Source organism: Macrobrachium rosenbergii, chromosome 29, assembly GCF_040412425.1.
Source record: "Macrobrachium rosenbergii isolate ZJJX-2024 chromosome 29, ASM4041242v1, whole genome shotgun sequence".
Taxonomy (NCBI): Eukaryota; Metazoa; Arthropoda; class Malacostraca; order Decapoda; family Palaemonidae; genus Macrobrachium; species Macrobrachium rosenbergii.
This window is the reverse complement of record NC_089769.1, coordinates 19,096,945-19,114,583: the sequence shown is the minus strand read 5'-3', so window position 1 is coordinate 19,114,583 and position 17,639 is coordinate 19,096,945. Positions and strand designations below refer to the sequence as shown.

At 36.4% G+C, this 17,639-nt stretch overlaps 1 protein-coding gene across 1 annotated transcript in view; it reads right to left on the bottom strand.

Annotated features, from left to right (window-relative positions):
• LOC136854648 (DE-cadherin-like) overlaps positions 1–17,639 on the bottom strand; it is a 434,643-nt gene that overhangs the window by 287,861 nt on the left and 129,143 nt on the right. The window lies entirely within an intron of this gene.

The following is a 17,639-nucleotide window of genomic DNA, read 5'->3' as shown; positions in this document are numbered from 1 at the left end:
CAGTTTTAATAATGTTACTATACTCTCATTGTAAGAGTAAATAGAATGCTTTTTTGAAATTAGTTTAAGATCACAGAAAGACAGAGTTTCCTGTGACATTACTAATGAAGCATAATGTAACGTTAATAATCCACTCACGCAAGAAGAAATGTATGTAGTGTGTACATATGAATGCCTCTGTAATGTACAAAGAGTAGATTTAAGCTCCACAAAACCTAGCTCAGGTCAGAAATCAGTGACCAACGCTTCTTTTGAATATATGGAAATTAATAAGGATTCAGAAGGAAGAAAAAAAAAAGACTCCAAAGTTTATGAGTGATGAAAAACATACTAACAAAGTTAACAATTCTCACCTTATATCTGATCAAGAGGGGGGGTAAATCAAGACGTTTGCCATGCGTTCGGAACATACACTCCTAAATATAAAGCAAGAACAAGGTCCGTACTGTAATGCTAAATTGAGATGTGCTTCCTTATGGCAGACTGGAATCGAGAGAAGGTATAACATTTTTTGGCTCGATTTAGACATGGAGATCGGCGATGCGACAGCCTCTCCCAATATGCAAACATGGCTCCATTTATCTTGATTACTAATGAAGGTGTCCATAATGGAATAATTATAGAATCCCAACAACACATAAATCTTCACAGAGGCTGATTAACGGCGGTCTGTAACGGAGTATTGTTCACTTTGAAAATTATAGGCAAGTGATACAATATTAACTCACTGATATGGGAATATCTGAAGAGCTCACAATATTTGTGTAATCTTAATAAGACCAAAAACCTCAAAACGTGAACATAGCGAGATGAAACATCAGAACATTAAAGAACCCTTTGTGCAATGAAATGCGTTAAAAACTGAAAAGATATGAAGGCAATCTTTGCCAACTAAATTATCCATTAGGAAATATCCTTTTAGTACCAGATGCCATGCACATGAAAGAGACACTTCATTTCTCTACTTTCATCTTCAATAGCAAAGTAACTAGGGGCTTTCGAGCTTGGACAGCGGTAACATATTCATTTATGACGTGACCATAAATTTCTAAGTCTCACTCTCTCTCGTAATTTAATGTTCACAGGAATAATCATACAACAGTGCAACCCTCAGCTCACATTTGCAAAGTCCGTTGTTCACTCCCTGCCAGTGACACATTCTGATGTGCCCTGAATATTGTTCCCGGTTTGGTCTTCAACAGATAACTTGCATCTTAAATTATCGGAAAGAAACCTGAGCCTCTTTAAATTTCTTATTTCACACCATAGCATAAGATATCTCATCATTCTAATCGTCCTTTACATTCATATCTTCCCTGGCTATACCTTCCTCCACACAGTTAACTCCAACAGTTCTAGCCGAAACCAAATCATGGAATCATCCTCATAGTAATGTAGTTTAATCGTTGGCATTTTCTGGGTAAAAATTGAGGGAAAAGGCCCTTTTATTAAGCAGGCTCACCTGAGTCTCATTTCAGACTTGAATTGTTTTGCTTTTAGTGCTTATCTTTGTTACTTATCGTTTCCTCACTGGCTGCTTCCCCTATTGAGCCCCTGAGCTTGAAGCATTCTGCTTTCCAACTAGGGTTATTCTTGGCTAATAATAACAAAGAGCTATTTATCGTGTCGTCTGGATAAACAACAGTAAAAAGTAATTAGCTACTAAATCTTTAATTGGTAATCACAGAATACGCAAACATAAGAAATGTACCTGTGTTAACAAAATTATATTAACGGTAGTGGTAGCACCAGTAATTGGCTCTGTGCCTTAGCCAAGATGACTTTCAAAGGAAAAAGTCAACAACACACGAAAATGTATCGCTGAACAACATGCTAATGAATGAAATGGGATCAAAAGCTACTTCGAGATAATTACGCCTGAACGTTATCACAAATTCCCTTCCAACTTTTACGGTCAACAGATTTTCTCATAATCATTCCAAAATCTGACCTAAACAATTCCCAATCAACGCCGCTCGCTCACGGGGTTCTCGCACTAATAACTCCCTAATTTAAGGATAAATTCCCTTTGCATCTTCCTCTCCAACATCACACGCCCTTCTCGTCACTTCAGGTTTCACACAGTTTCTTACCAAGTCATTCTTTAGTTATATCCAGGAGTCTTCTTTAGCTACCTCCCAAACGTTCTTAATTTTTCTTTCATACTGCGCATCTCCAGTCTCCTTTGTTTCACCATCCGCCCCTTTAACACCTATAACTTTCTGCAATTCGCCAACATCCTCTGTAATCCATCACCAGTATTTGCTGAGCAGTCGAAGAGAACTTAAAAAAAAAAAAAAAAAAAAAAAAAAAAAAGGGGGGGTGAAAAGGGTTAGACTTTCAGAAGACAATGCTGCCTTAGACTGCATCCCAAAATGGTTGGTTCGAGGGTACTTTCATGGAACGCGAGAAACTGCCATTAGCGACACCTATCTCAGTCAAGATGTTAAAATTTATCAGCATCTTATCATTAACTCGATTGCCTTAAGCCATTCCACCTATCCCCTAACCACTAAGAGAGAGAGAGAGAGAGAGAGAGAGAGAGAGAGAGAGAGAGACAGCACAGAACGAAATGAGGAAACTAATGAAATGCAGTGAAAACATCCTCTTCTTTCTCTTTCAACTTTCTACCGAAAGTATTACGGAAAAAAGAAGTCATTAGTTTTCTCTTCTCTTTTAGAACTGAACTTCGCAAAGAGCTAACAAAGAGTTACTAGACGACGGTCCAAATCATTAGCGATCTTAATACAATCATTCTCTCTCTCTCTCTCTCTCTCTCTCTCTCTCTCTCTCTCTCTCTCTCTTATATCTGGTTATGCGTAAGTCGCACCTGTTTCAAGTTCGAATTGTGACAAAACCAATTTCAAATAATCTTTTATTAGTTAGTAGTAGTAGTAGTCATCTTCGTATCAAACATATTAGAATTTAAGTTCGAACAAGGCAGAACCAAGCAAAAATGCCATTAGCCATAGATAAAAATGAACCAGTTAGCAAAATTATAGCATGACCGTTGCAACTAACCAAGAAATCAGGATAAAATAATTATATATATTTATATGTGTATATATATAAATATATATATATACATATATAATGTGTGTGTACTTGTATGTGTATATATAAGTATACATTATACATATGTGTGTGTGTGTATGTATATATACTGTATATATATATTATATATATCAGGGAAAGTTTTTTATTGAATGCAAGGCATGCATTGCATTCCTATATGCCTACATATCTCTATAAAAAGGTAAATGAAATCAGAGTATTAATAAGAAAGAAATATTAAATAAATACTACTAAACAACTGCATTAAGTCTTGCACAATACTGTTTGCTCAGTGTGAAATCAGGATTAGCAATTTAAAATGAAAAAGTGGGTTAAACCTTTGTATTCACGTTCTTTGTATATGAGCCGCTTTCGCAACGGCATAATAAGTTGTAACCCTCGCGAAGAAGTATGCAAAAGTCAACATTATCTGTAAGTGCCGTGAGGAAAATATGTATATATATTTTCCTTATTTCATTATTTAAGACATTTACTTACGCAATTTTCAATCTAATATAACAAAAACATGAAAGTCAACATGATCTTATGAAAAACAAATACGAAAACATAATCTTTCGGGACGCTGAATCTCTAATATACGGCCAAAACAAAGGGTCTGAGAAACGCATTCGCGGGTAATTAGTGCAATCGAAATGGATCCGTACAGCGCCATTCATAAGAACTATAATTGTATAGGTCACCGTTCAACTGAAGTCTTGAATCGAACTGAATTGAATAAAGAATTTAGGCCCAAGGGCAAGCACTGGAACCTATAAGGTCATTCAGTGCTAAAACGGAAATTGACAATAAAAGGTTTGAAAGGTGTAACAGGAGGAAAACCTCGCAGTTGCACTCTGAATCAATTGTTAGGAGAGGGTGGAAAGTAAGATGGAAGAAAAAGAACATGAAAGGGGTTGCAGGTAAGGGCCGGAGGCACGCTGCAAAGAACCTTAAGTAATGCCTACAGTGCACCGCATGAGGTGCACTGACGGCGCTACCCCCCTACGAGGAATTGAAGTCTTGAAACGCATCTGGCCACCAGTACATGCCCAGTAGCGCTGTATGATTCCATTACCAGTTAACGTAACTGGTTATAAGATCGTTTCTTTTTTATTCTTTACTCACCTAAAATACATTAAGACATATACTGGAAATTTACCTATGAATTTGTTCCTTCCTAAAAAGTTTATTTTCAATATTTCATACTCTGGACTAGGATAAGGAAAAGATTTTAAAACACGACCAGTACCTGTTCTGTTCTCGCATGATCACATGTAAGCCTCATACGGTTAATTTTTTCTTTTGCAAAATACTCTTGAGAATGGCACACCAACCCCATATTGACATCATTCGACAACCCTTCCACGAAGACGCCCTCAAGTCAAAATGGGAAATAAATCTGACTAAAAGTAAACAAAACACTGACAAGGAAGTTTAACTTGAAACTTTATAAGTGTTCCTTGGTTATGTGGTAGCAATGCATCAAATGAACTCTGCTGTTGGCCGTGTATATCATTTCCAAAAGATCATTCAGTATCGAATACACAATACGAAGATTTAAGTAAAGTCCATAATGATATCTGTGAGCCATATACAGGTTTCTATTGATCTTATGCAGTCTGGAAAGTAAGAGTACATTTACAACCTGATAACCGCAAAAAAAGGTTGCCGCCATTAAACGTAATGAAGCCGCAGAGAGAGTGAATCATCTGAAAACAGGTATAATTATATAAAGTTTGCGTACTTTCCAGCTGAGTTCGACGAAAAGCTGGAAAACCATTTATGAACTGCGACAGTTAAGAATGGACTATCAACCTCTATCCAGAATTATATAATTTAATAGTAAGTACGGCTCTTTTACATACCACCAAGTGTGGAATTTTAGAATGCAGGCTTATTGCTGTAATGAAGTTCTAGAGCAGTGGTTCTCAAACCGGGGGTAATTACCGCCGTGGGGGTAATGAAACCGTTTCTGGCGGGTAACGAGGCACTTTCTAAAAATAACAGTCCTTTGGAGTAAAATTCAGCAAAGTTACAAATAATAATAAATTAAATGAATAAATAAATTAATTAATCAATGAATAATACAGAAGTATATAGATTAATTCTTATCATAATTATGCAAGTTATACCCCTAATATTCGTTTTCTTCAATCCCGAATTTAGATTCTAGATTCGTTATTTCTTAAGACTTGCGTAAAAGAAAATTCATTTCTTACATATGAAATCCATTAGAAATTAAGCATTCCAATATTTTTCTTTCCTTTATATTATGACTTCACATAACAGAAGAGGAACGGGGGTAGGGGTCATGGTGATATATCACACCACTGCGCCCGGGGGTAACGATACCCAAAAATTTGAGAACCACTGCCTTCGAGGAATTTCACGCATTATCATGGAGATCCGATTTCCAGTTTAAATAAATTTCTTTAGAGAGATATATTTCACTTAAGGCTGATCATGATATTCATAACTCTAAAATAAGCAACAGCAAAGTGTTTACCAAACATGGGGTTATTTCTAAATTATGTATCGAAGTCACTTGGTCAAATACCGCATTGTTTTCCTGGCACAGCCTTTCTTCATTTTCTTCAAGTCCAAATGAACATGTGCCCACCACAGTTCACTGGCATAACTTCAATTACATGCAGCGTTTTTCATTTCTAGCAGTTTTGAATATCCCTCTTTGAAGACTGGAAAAGCACTGGAGATCTTTACGGTTTTGTCAGTGAATTGTAGAAGCCACAGGTGCATTAGCACTTGAAGAAAATAAATTATTTGTCCATTTTGTTTTATTACCTTCAATGTAAAACCATAACTTAAAAAACACGGTGCTCATATATACCAAACTTTTTTTTCGAGTTGACAATCAATGGATGCCCTTGTAAAAGTACTACGAGACGCCATTGATGTATGTATGTATATATATATATACATACATACATACATATATATATATATATATATATATATATATATATATATATATATAAAGATGCAGTCTTTAACAGAACATCAGTCTCTTCAATTTCAAGATTCAACATCATAACACTTCCAGAAAATCAATGTTCCGCCATTTAAATGAAGATAATGAAACTCCAATGGTGCCGGGTATTGACATCTTGACACCTTACAGAAGATGCTCCCCAATGAAATGAAGTTTACGAAAGGTGGGCAAGCAGAATTTTTCATACGATGGTGCCATTCTTGGGAATGGAAAAACCAAGACTTTCAAAATTTTCATGGAAATACAATGTTCTGGAATGATACTGGTGCCAACAGAGGATTATATCCATGATATGAAGACTGTGGCACTATGCTACCATTTTAAAACCATAAGAATTTTCACATAAATACCTGTCTTTCTGACAATATAAACTATGAATGTTTTTAAATGCTAAAAAAATTTAGGCGCTGAAATACAACCATGTTTAACAAAATATTCACAATTAATAAATGTATAAGCCATCAATACAAATCATATGATCAATCACTAGGCTATAAAATCTCATATTTCAATATTTCTTGATGCGTTCCAGAACTCGGTTAAGATTAGCAACCTTTCAGTTTACATTGTGAGGAAATAATATCTAAGACAAAGATGGCTTCACGCGCATGCTGTATCACCTTAACTTCAACTACAAAAATGGAAGTAACAAGACTAAAAACAACAGAAGTTACTTTGCACTACCCTGTGGGACACTAGACATGACAGGTCTACATTCACTAGAAATACCCTGAAAAACAACTCTACTGCAGGTCACTTGCTACACTGTTAAGAAGGTCCAGCACAGTTTCCAACACCTAAGTTATGAACCTCACCTGAAAAAACTTTTATGATTAACCAAACAAAACAGCACTGGAATCAACTACCGTATAAAAGAAAGCTTGAGATAAAGACCACATATAATCGTCAAATATTTAAAATAATCAAGTATCAAAACCGTATGCACAAGAGTGTTGATTCATTTTGTAGGAATCTAACTTTGGTTGCCAGTAACATTACCCCACTGACTATAGAGCTTACGAAAACTCTATCTTACTAACATCCCTAGAGTTATCCTATTAAATTGCAGGACCGTAATCAGTTTCATCACTTCATGACTCATTAAAGAAATACCTTCACTCCTATTCCAAAATTTTCTCTCCAGCTAAACCTATCTAGAAGAGCCTCCTCGTTCCCAACATGGGATCACTGCCACGCGGGACAAACCAGTGCCAAATAAACTGGCATAAGCTGGTCAAGGCATAAGTACTTGTGGCATCTAATTAGCCCGATGTGACGCCAGTTTTCGAGGATCAGTTTATAAAAAATGCTGACCACTGACCGTTGCTGTATAATCAAAGACAGGGTGCAATCTAAAGGGTATCGCTTCTTCAACAGAGAGTATTATCAGCCGTGACGTATACTGTTTGAAAAAAGAGTTTACTTTGAGAACCAACCATGAAGGCATCATCTTTTACACAAATCTTAATGGAGCAATGTTCAAATGATGCCAAGATAGGCTGAACAATTTCCATGAAGAATTAATCTTTTGCTGATAAAACTAGGGTTAATTTCAAGGGCAATTTCGGGAAGTCTGAGTTAATCAGCAACCATTTTGCAAAGCCGAAAATAAATTAAACCTACACCAATTTATGATTTTAAAATATTAACGGGATACCAGAGGGAAGATGTGAGTCCAAAAATCACTTCTATATTTATTAAAAAACAAAAATGAATAAGAGATGTTGAAATGAGAATCCATTCACTTATATTAGGATTACTCCAGCCATCGATGAAAAGCAAGAACAATGATAAGGAAGAATTGAAAAGAATGAAATAAGGCGATTTCCCAAACTTATGTAACGGCCATTTTTCAGCAAAAAGGAAAACGAGTTTTCTTTGTTGTATTATTTTGAAATGGAAATAGACTTCTGCAATAACAATACGACGGCTGGATACGAATGAAAACAAAATTTGTACCTAGTTTTCTGTAACTTCCTTATCGCTCTTTTTGAGGACGAAATCCGCCAAACTTCTACGAAGTAAAAGATCGACGCTCTCGTTCCTTCTTGCAGATCAGCGTCCTGGAAATGCGTGGGATGGTCTTACTACATCCCTTCTTAGTCTATCATCAGAGAGAGAGAGAGAGAGAGAGAGAGAGAGAGAGAGAGAGAGATCAGTACCAGCATCGGGGCCATTTTCGTGTAAATGTAGAAAAAATAAGTGAATGAAAGAAATACGCTACAAACGCTTTGGAGAGAATAGACAGAATCCTTTACCTGGTCTCCGGGGTAGAATAAAATCAGAAAAAGTTCAAGAAAAACAACTCGGCGCGAAGACGGAAAAAGAACCGAGCCGTCCTATGTTTTTAAAGCGATATTTACGCGAAAACTACAACTGAACACCGATAATAGCCACCTATAAAGGCATCGAGAGGGAAAAACAAAGCCCGGGAAAAATACTTTATCGAATAAATACCTAAGTTTAGGCCCGGAAGAGGGAAAAAAGGGAGAAATGGGCCGAAAGAAAAATCAAGTCATTACGTACGCCTATTCACCCTCCAACCCATTTGGTTAACGGCCCCCTAACTTAGTAAACGGCATGGCAACTGGGTATTTCCCCGCACAGGAAGGCTGCCACCCCAGAGTGTCTAGTAACTTTACCTGCCTGAATAAAAGGCAAATTCATTAGGCCCTAGTGTCCAATTATACTCCTTTTACCTTCCTTTTCTCCTTCGAGTCGTGAGCCAGTAACTAATCTCCCATTAATATGAGACTGGTGTAGCATGGTCGTATAAAAATATCATTCCTCTCTTCCGTGGTGACAAGGGGCAGTCTCGATGGATACCTTCAATGATAGTTTGGACTACCTGCTCCGCGACTTATGGGGTATTTGCGGTACATGAAGCGATGCCCAAGAAATGGAATTATGGTGAACTGGAGAAGTCAAAATCAAACAATTGCCCTTCTATTCCTGATCATTAAATTATAAGAGATCTTCGTATGCAGACCGGCAAAAGAATCTAAACTAATCTCACCAAATTATCGAAATCCTATTTTTAAATAGCTCAAATTTATTAAAAAGAAACAATGAATTGAAAAATCTTTCCTCCACTAAAGTTATTCAATATAAAAAAGGCAGAGGATAACTTGTGACGTTGACTTACCAATCCTGCTGCACTCTCATATATACAGTATATATATATATATATATATATATATATATATATATATATATATATATATATATATATATATATATATACGTATATATTTGTGTGTGTGTGTGTCATCAGTCACTACCACTCTCATTCCTTAAGAGCTGAGTCAACAATAAGCCACCTGAGCAGAAGGCAGCACCTTCATATATATTTTACAGGAAGGCTTCAGCAAAACCTCCCTCTTGCATGCATTCTAGACTTTTTGCAAGGCAAGCACAACAAAGGAAGGGTATTTTGCACCATTAAGATTGACTTACCCATATACGCATTTATGTTAAATTTTATTTCGCTACGGCTTTTGCTCGCAATTTCCCAATGTGTGAAAAAAAATATACGCATAGCAGAGCCATCTGTAACCACCGCGCTGGTATGCAGTAGATTCCAAAGACCAGATCGTCTCACTAATAAAAATTCCGCATTGTTCGGAATTAGGAAAGAATAAAATTGTTTATTGATTTACTGTAGATTTCCATACCCAATTTCCTTGACTTTTTATGCAACGCATTCTATCTCAGCATTTTGTGCCTTGCCCTTTTATGCAACGCATTCTATCTCAGCATTTTGTGCCTTGACTTTTTATGCAACGCATTCTATGTCAGCATTTTATGCCTTGACCTTTTATGCAACGTATTCGGTCTCAGCATTTTGTGTTTTGACCTTTTATGCAACGCATTCTATCTCAGCATTTTGTGCCTTGACCTTTTACGCAACGCATTCTATCTCAGCATTATGTGCCTTGACCTTTTACGCAACGCATTCTATCTCAGCATTTTGTGCCTTGACCTTTCACGCAACGCATTCTATCTCAGCATTTTATGCCTTGACCTTTTATGCAACGCATTCTATGCCTTGACCTTTTATGCAACGCATTCTATCTCAGCATTTTGTGCCTTGACCTTTTATGCAATCTACATTGTCGCCGAGATATTCCGAAGTCCATCAGCTGCCCCATATACTGTAAATCCCTGGGGTTCAAGACTAGGCCACCCACCAAGACCTTATCGAATCTTTATGACTGCTTTTCTGTCAGTTAAATGATATCTCATTCAAGTAAAAGAATTCCTTTATTGTATTTAAAAGCCTTATACTGCACTGTACAACGTATTTTATATTCTAATACATTTTGCTGCATATCTCTATACAGGACGTTTTCTTAATAGTTCATACTGAACTGTAACTGGTAACCAAAGTGTGAGGCATTCTCTACAGTGGTTTGTTCCTTCCCTAACCGACTGAGAGAGAGAGAGAGAGAGAGAGAGAGAGAGAGAGAGAGAGAGAGAGAGAGAGAGAGAGAGAGAGAGAGAGAGGTTTCAGATTAACAGTTACTGCGACTCTGGTGTACGCGAGGTATCGAAATCGGTAAACTTTTTTTTATTTATTTATACAGTTTTTTTCGATCATGTGTACAGGCGGTAGTAAGTAGTGGAGAGACTGTACTATGCTAAGCTTTCCACAACAGTGTCATTTAGCGCATTTGTCAAGAACATAATAGCATTTATATTATCCAAACGGTTTTCGTATTATGCTATACGTTATCAATCCCACGTTGTATCACAAGATTTTGTTATTTTGAACAGACAACACAGAGATCCATTTTGTGCATTTTCAATGCTAATTTAGAGTTTAAAGAATGATTCCAATTCACCGGATTCCGTGTTCTTATATATATATATATATATATATATATATATATATATATATATATATATATATATATATATATATATATAAATATATATATATATATATATAAATATATACATATAATATATATATATATATATATATTATATATATATATATTTATATATATAATAGATTTGAATTCATATTTTCATATAACGATTTCCAGTACATACAACGATCTATAGCTCTCACAAACCATCTATAATGTACTTTTAAAGTTCTTTTCTCATCTTGCCTCCTAAAATGTCCCAATTCTACACCCTTTTCACTAACCTATCTTCTTCCTCTAAACATTAATAATCCATCGTCTGACGTAGGATAATAATACAGCTACCTCTTCGATCTACACATTTCTCCCACTTCCAGTTCTTATTCCACAAACCGTTTCAGCAGCTTTAACCCTCTGCTTTTCACAATTCAGCCGTTTTTACATATATACAAACAACACACACACAATATATATATATATATATATATATATATATATATATATATATATATATATATATATATATATATATATATATATATATATATATATATATATATATATATATACTGTATATACATATATATATTATATATATATATACTGTCATACATACCTACATATATATTATAATACATATATATATACATATATATATATATATATATATATATATAAGATATATTCTTGAACAAAAGCTAAAATCTTCACAAGGAAGACAAAGTTGATGTATGTAGTGTTCCGGCCAAACAGCATGAAATCCAGACCATAAAGACCAGGTAAAACGACTGAATGACACTTCAGTAATCAGACGATGAAATTCAGCTACTTTTTTTTTACACGAAATCACAGCATTACATTCCACACACATCCCTTATGGCAAAAGCACTGCCGCCTTCTACTGGTGATATTTCTTCTTCCCGAAAATGTCCTCAAGGAAACCGTGACTCGAGCGTGGGAATAACTGGAGTGAGACTGGTTGACCACAATCACCCGAGCCACGACAAGAGAAATTAAGTAGTGAAAAGAGGGAGACCAATGGAAGACGAGGCAGGCCGGAGGTAGTGAAGAGAGCAATGAGGAATGAGAATGGAAGAATGGAGGCACCGGTGCGGAGAAACTTGATAACGGAAAATCTCCAACTATCTCGTTTCCCCGTCCTTCTTCCTGCGAGGGGGTTGAATTTTGCATGACTGCAATGATTTCAGATTTGCTGTTAAGTAAATTTACCTTATCTGTTAATGATTACTGGACTGCATGAGAATATTTACCACCTTGTAACAATTATCACCATGACTGCATTAAGAAGCCGGTAACAGGAATGAAATTATCCACAAGATGATGTATCGGTACAAACACTCATTCAATCACGAATAATTTTTAAAAGTCGACGCCCTGGGGAAGTTTGCAATTTCTCCCTCCCCCATGGCCTCTCAATTATGAAGCTGGCTATAAAGAAATGAAACCGATGACACTCTATATAGTGCGTGCGTGTGAGTGAGCAAGACACCTCATGAACAGATGACAAGAATATGTTAAAGCCTTGGGGATATATTCACTACCTGACCTTTTCGAGATAAACAATCGAGATAAATCGGCGAACACTGAAATGGTTTTCACGGTAGCAAAATCATTTTACTAGTTTTGAGATATCCCCGAAGCACTCATAATCCATTAATGCAAAGGTGAAAGCACAATTTCCTTTCAACTTCGTTGGGGAGGTAACAATAAGCAGCCTAAAAGGAAATGAACAGAATAACGAAGCTGATAAATATTGGCCGAGGAATATGTAGATTTCGTTCACATTCACGATTCTTTGCTGTAAGCCCAAGTTGTCTTACATTTGCCTAACTCTGTAAACACACAGATAAAACATAATGATGTAGATGATCAACAATAAATTAAAACAATACATAGCAATAAAACATTTTTTTTTTTTTTGTAAACACAAACAAAAAACCAGGAAATTCTTATAAACATGTGAAAAATTCTGTGGATTTCAAGATATAACAAAAACTATAAAAATGCCACGGATGCCGATGATCAACAGCGAAGATCTACAGGTCTCTGTCAGTCTTCTAGCGTATTTATTTGCAGGCACTAGCGACAGCAATTGTGTATTCGGCGGATCAGCGAAGTAAGTAGTATTGGATCTGGACGGTACATGGTTTGATTACCAAACATGCCATACACAGCGGGTACATAAACCCTTTAATCACCTATTGGGTAGGGTAGGGGAAAGCAACCTCATAATAAAAAAAATAATAAAAAAAAAAAAAAAACTTGCAGAAAACGATAAGGGTTGTACCTCCTGGACTCAAGCCCTAGACTGCGAAATGGAGTTAAAGGAAAAACTGTGTATATGAGAGGGCAAAACTGAAACGTTGCCTCCCGTTATGGTGTGGCACCCGAGCAAATCAAAATGTATTCGCAGATGGCAAAAGAAGGAAATCCTATAAAGCTACGACCAAAATAATATTTAAACTCTGCAGATCCAGGTGTAAAACGCTGCAGAAATGGAAAAGAGAATGTGACTTTCGTGATTATTCTTTTACCCCGTTTTAGTTTTCAGTGTTCCCCGCAAAGCACCGAATATTTCAAAATGCAAAAGAATTTTGAGGCAAACCTTTTTGGTACAGCGACTTTGTGCTTTTAGGGATAAAAGAATTTTTACTGCATTTTCTCTCTCTCTCTCTCTCTCTCTCTCTCTCTCTCTCTCTCTCTCTCTCTCTCTCTCTCTCTCTGGACCTAAAACACTGGACAAGGTGGTTCTCGGTGAAAGAAAGCAATTGCAATATCAAACACAATTCGTTAAAATCAAATTTCTTTCAAGATGGGTTCCTTTCATGCATTACTTCTATATTGTCTTCTAATTTTGCGACATTGTGTCGTCAAGGGATACATGCAAATTACCTAGTTTTTCTCCTTCCAAAATATACTGATTTGTGGTACATCGTCCATGGAAAACGGAATCTTGGCTCAGCGGATATATACGCTTTACCGAGAACCAGCTATTTATTATTTTTGCATTAAATTGCTCGTAAACTGTGTATAAAAGCACAAGCACCTGAAAGCAACGGTAACATTAGTCGATATGAAACAGATACAATAAGCATTCTAAGTCATGGTCAGTCACCTGAGTATCATCTGAAAGGGCTTCCACTGTGAAATATGCATGTCATTTATGAAGTCTATCACGCAGATCAAAAATGTTGCACAAAGTTCACTGAACAAAATCTATGGAATTGGAGTCACAATTCTATACTTCGGCAATGTCCTTGCTAAACAAGTTTGACTGATATCTCCTCAATAATAAAGTGATAAACAAAGACAAACCGCCAAATGGACAATCTTCCTCCTAAGGAGTCTACGTTTGTTCCAAGTCTGACTGAAACCCCTGTGAGCATGCAGGAGGAATTGCGATGACAAGTCTGCATGAAAAACTATAGTTCCCCCAACTTTGTCCGGGGTGGGGGAGAGGTTTCCTTAAAAACAACACTTTTCCTTTTCATTTTCAGTATCTTTACTGGAAAGACAGTCTTTGGCTACTACCTGCTAACTGCTACTAACTCAAGAACAGTAGTCTGGTGTACCCAGTAGCAAAGAAAATAGCGGTACACATAAATACTTTATTGAATGAGTTATCTTTGGCATGGTCCTTTTGGCTCCTTGATCTACCTGGCTGCCGAATACAACACGTGTATTGTAAATATCGGCAATTTACTGCTTCATAAATGATTCTCTGAGAAAGGTGAAGGGGACTTGCCATACCAAGCTCCAATTCAAGTGGCTAGTGCACGATACACTGCCCTTTGCTGTGCGTTTATCGACCCTGTACGAAGGCTTCGAGAAGTCCTCATTATTCTCTGTCTTCACGATTCATTCATCATCACCTTTATGTATTTTTGGTGCACGGAAAACTACTGACCATGAGGATCTATCCTTGTGTCCATTCACATGTACTGTAGCCTTTCGGATATTAATTGTTCCACACCGGACAACGTGTTCTTAAGCACGATGCGGCAGACAATATTATAACCTGCCAGATGCATTTAGGGGCCATCCTTTACCATCAGCAATATATTCCTTGGCTATTTATATTCTAATAACTTAACATGATTATATGATGTCTTCGAGATATATGCGATAAACAGACTTTCATCTTTATGTGAATATTATAATCAAGCTACGACGTCAATGGAGGAACCATTAATTCTACCAGCTAAGTACACCCTGTGACCAAGTTAAAGCTTTCCCTGGGGGTGTGAATTCACTCCATAACGCCAAGTACCAACGGTTACTGTACCTCTCATCGCAGAGGCAAACCAGATGCGAATTACGATGAAAACGGAAGGTGCAGCACTTTCGGTGTTATGAAGTGTGTATGGAAAGAAGAGAAAAAACTATACATCACACAGTCTATTCAGTCTTCGATCAGCCTCACATCTCTCTCGTGGTGGCATCTCAACGAGTGGTTAGGCCATGGCAAACTTACTGCCTAAACAATTCATGTCAAATCAACAAAACCCTCATCACTCCTTTTATATCTGATTTACTGCTAGATCTGGGGTTCCTTCCTGGTGACCACTTTTTTACGCGTTTGGAAGAAAATTAGTGTAAAGCCATGATGGTTCTCCTGGCCTGTTATAGTAATTACGTATAACAGACATTTGTGACAAGGACTATGAACAGAAAATTTCCGTAAATTACAGTTACCTTATTCCAAATCTGTAGAGGATTCTATGCATAAAAACATTAATATGAAGGCTATTTATTAATGCAAGACAATTTATTAATGCATGAGTGATTATGCATTTAAAGGCGATGGCAAACTCAGTGAATTTACACAAAAATATTCATGAAAACAATACACATGCTGCGAAAGGTACGTGTATAAAATTCTTAAAATTACAACGAAAATCATTCGCATAAAGCAGTAAAAACAAATGACACAAAAACCATTTTGTAATGAATTTGTAATTTTCTTTAAACTTATGATGATGGTATATCAAAATAACGAAGTTAACTACGAGACAAATGATACAAAAATTACATGACTGAAACAAAAACGGTACAATTTTATAAAGCTCAACTCAAGTTCAAAAGCCATTTATTTTTATCTATAAAAATTGTTTATTGTCATTTCTTGTACAAACTGTTATAGTTCACAGGAAACAGCGCTGTGCGCATATTTACCGGACAACATCACAGCATTTGGGGTCCTATCTCACTACTAAGCCCCTCTTGAAATATCCATACGTAATCGAGTCAAATCTCTACCCAGCGCACCTGTCACGAGAAAATAAATCGCTGTTCAAACAATACATTCACTGTCCTGCGATTTCCGGAAGAAACTGGCTTGAAAAAGAAAAGGGTATACGCACCAAGATGATAAAGTATAGGAAAGCGGGCCTGCAGTTAGGTGTGTCTATTCGCACTCAATAGTGTTTGCGTGCGTGCGTGTGTGTATGCCCACACGTATACATACAAGCATATAAATACACTGTATATATATATATAAATATATATATATATATATATATATATATATATATATATATATATATATATATATATATATATGTATATATATATATATATATATATGTATATGTATATATATGTATATATATATATATATATATATATATATATATATATATATATATATATATATATATATATATATATATATATATATATAATCTGTGCGTGTGTCTAGTTCCTTCAAAAAGGAGGAAGGCTCAGGAAAACACAAGAACTGGTCGCTGCTAATTTCATTCCCAAACAGTTGAATCATAGGTGACTTCCTCTGGAAAAAAACTGCAAAGTATCACTTTCCTCACATGACTGCACTGCAGGCTTGTCATGTTCATTCTTTTTTTTTTTTTCTAGTGAACAAAGTAATCGAAGGGCTTTCGTTCCAACAACTCCCTAGGGCACAGACCTCAAGTTTTCCTGCCCCCTTCCCAAAACTTCTGAAATGTACGTACTTCTTTTCGCCATCATCAAGCATTCCATTCTCTCCCAAGCATTACGAAGACAAATTTATCCCAGCGCTTTCATCTTAACTATTAATAACCAACGTCCTTGCTATTTGACACTATTGCTCTTCTTAGCAACATCAATAATATGTACTGCAATAGGGAGATCATGGGACGAATGCTAATAATACCGAGGAAAATATTGGGTTTAACTAAGAAAACCTCGACATCCTTCCCTTCATCTCATTTCTTGAGTTTTCCTGTTAAGTTAAATATACCTTAGTTTAACCAGACCACTGAGCTTATTAACAGCTCTCCTAAGCTGGCCCGAAGGATTAGCCTTATTTTGAGTGGCTAAGAACCAATTGGTTACCTAGCAACGGGACCTACAGCTTGTTGTGGAATCCGAATCACATTATATCGAGAAATGAATTTCTATCACCAGAAATAAATTCCTCTAATTCTTCATTGGCAGGCCGGAGACTCAACTCGGGCCTAGCAGAGTGCTAGCCGAGAACTTTATCGACTCGTCCAACGAGGAACTGAGTTTTCCTGTTACCTGGGGGAGGTATTCGCCCATAGACCCATAAATATCCAATAAGCCAACGTACCTGTTAAATTATCTGTAACGCCGATAACTTACAAATTAGCAGTTCTCTCTGAGAGAGAGAGAGAGAGAGAGAGAGAAGAGAGAGCTATGGGACAAAACCAAACGGA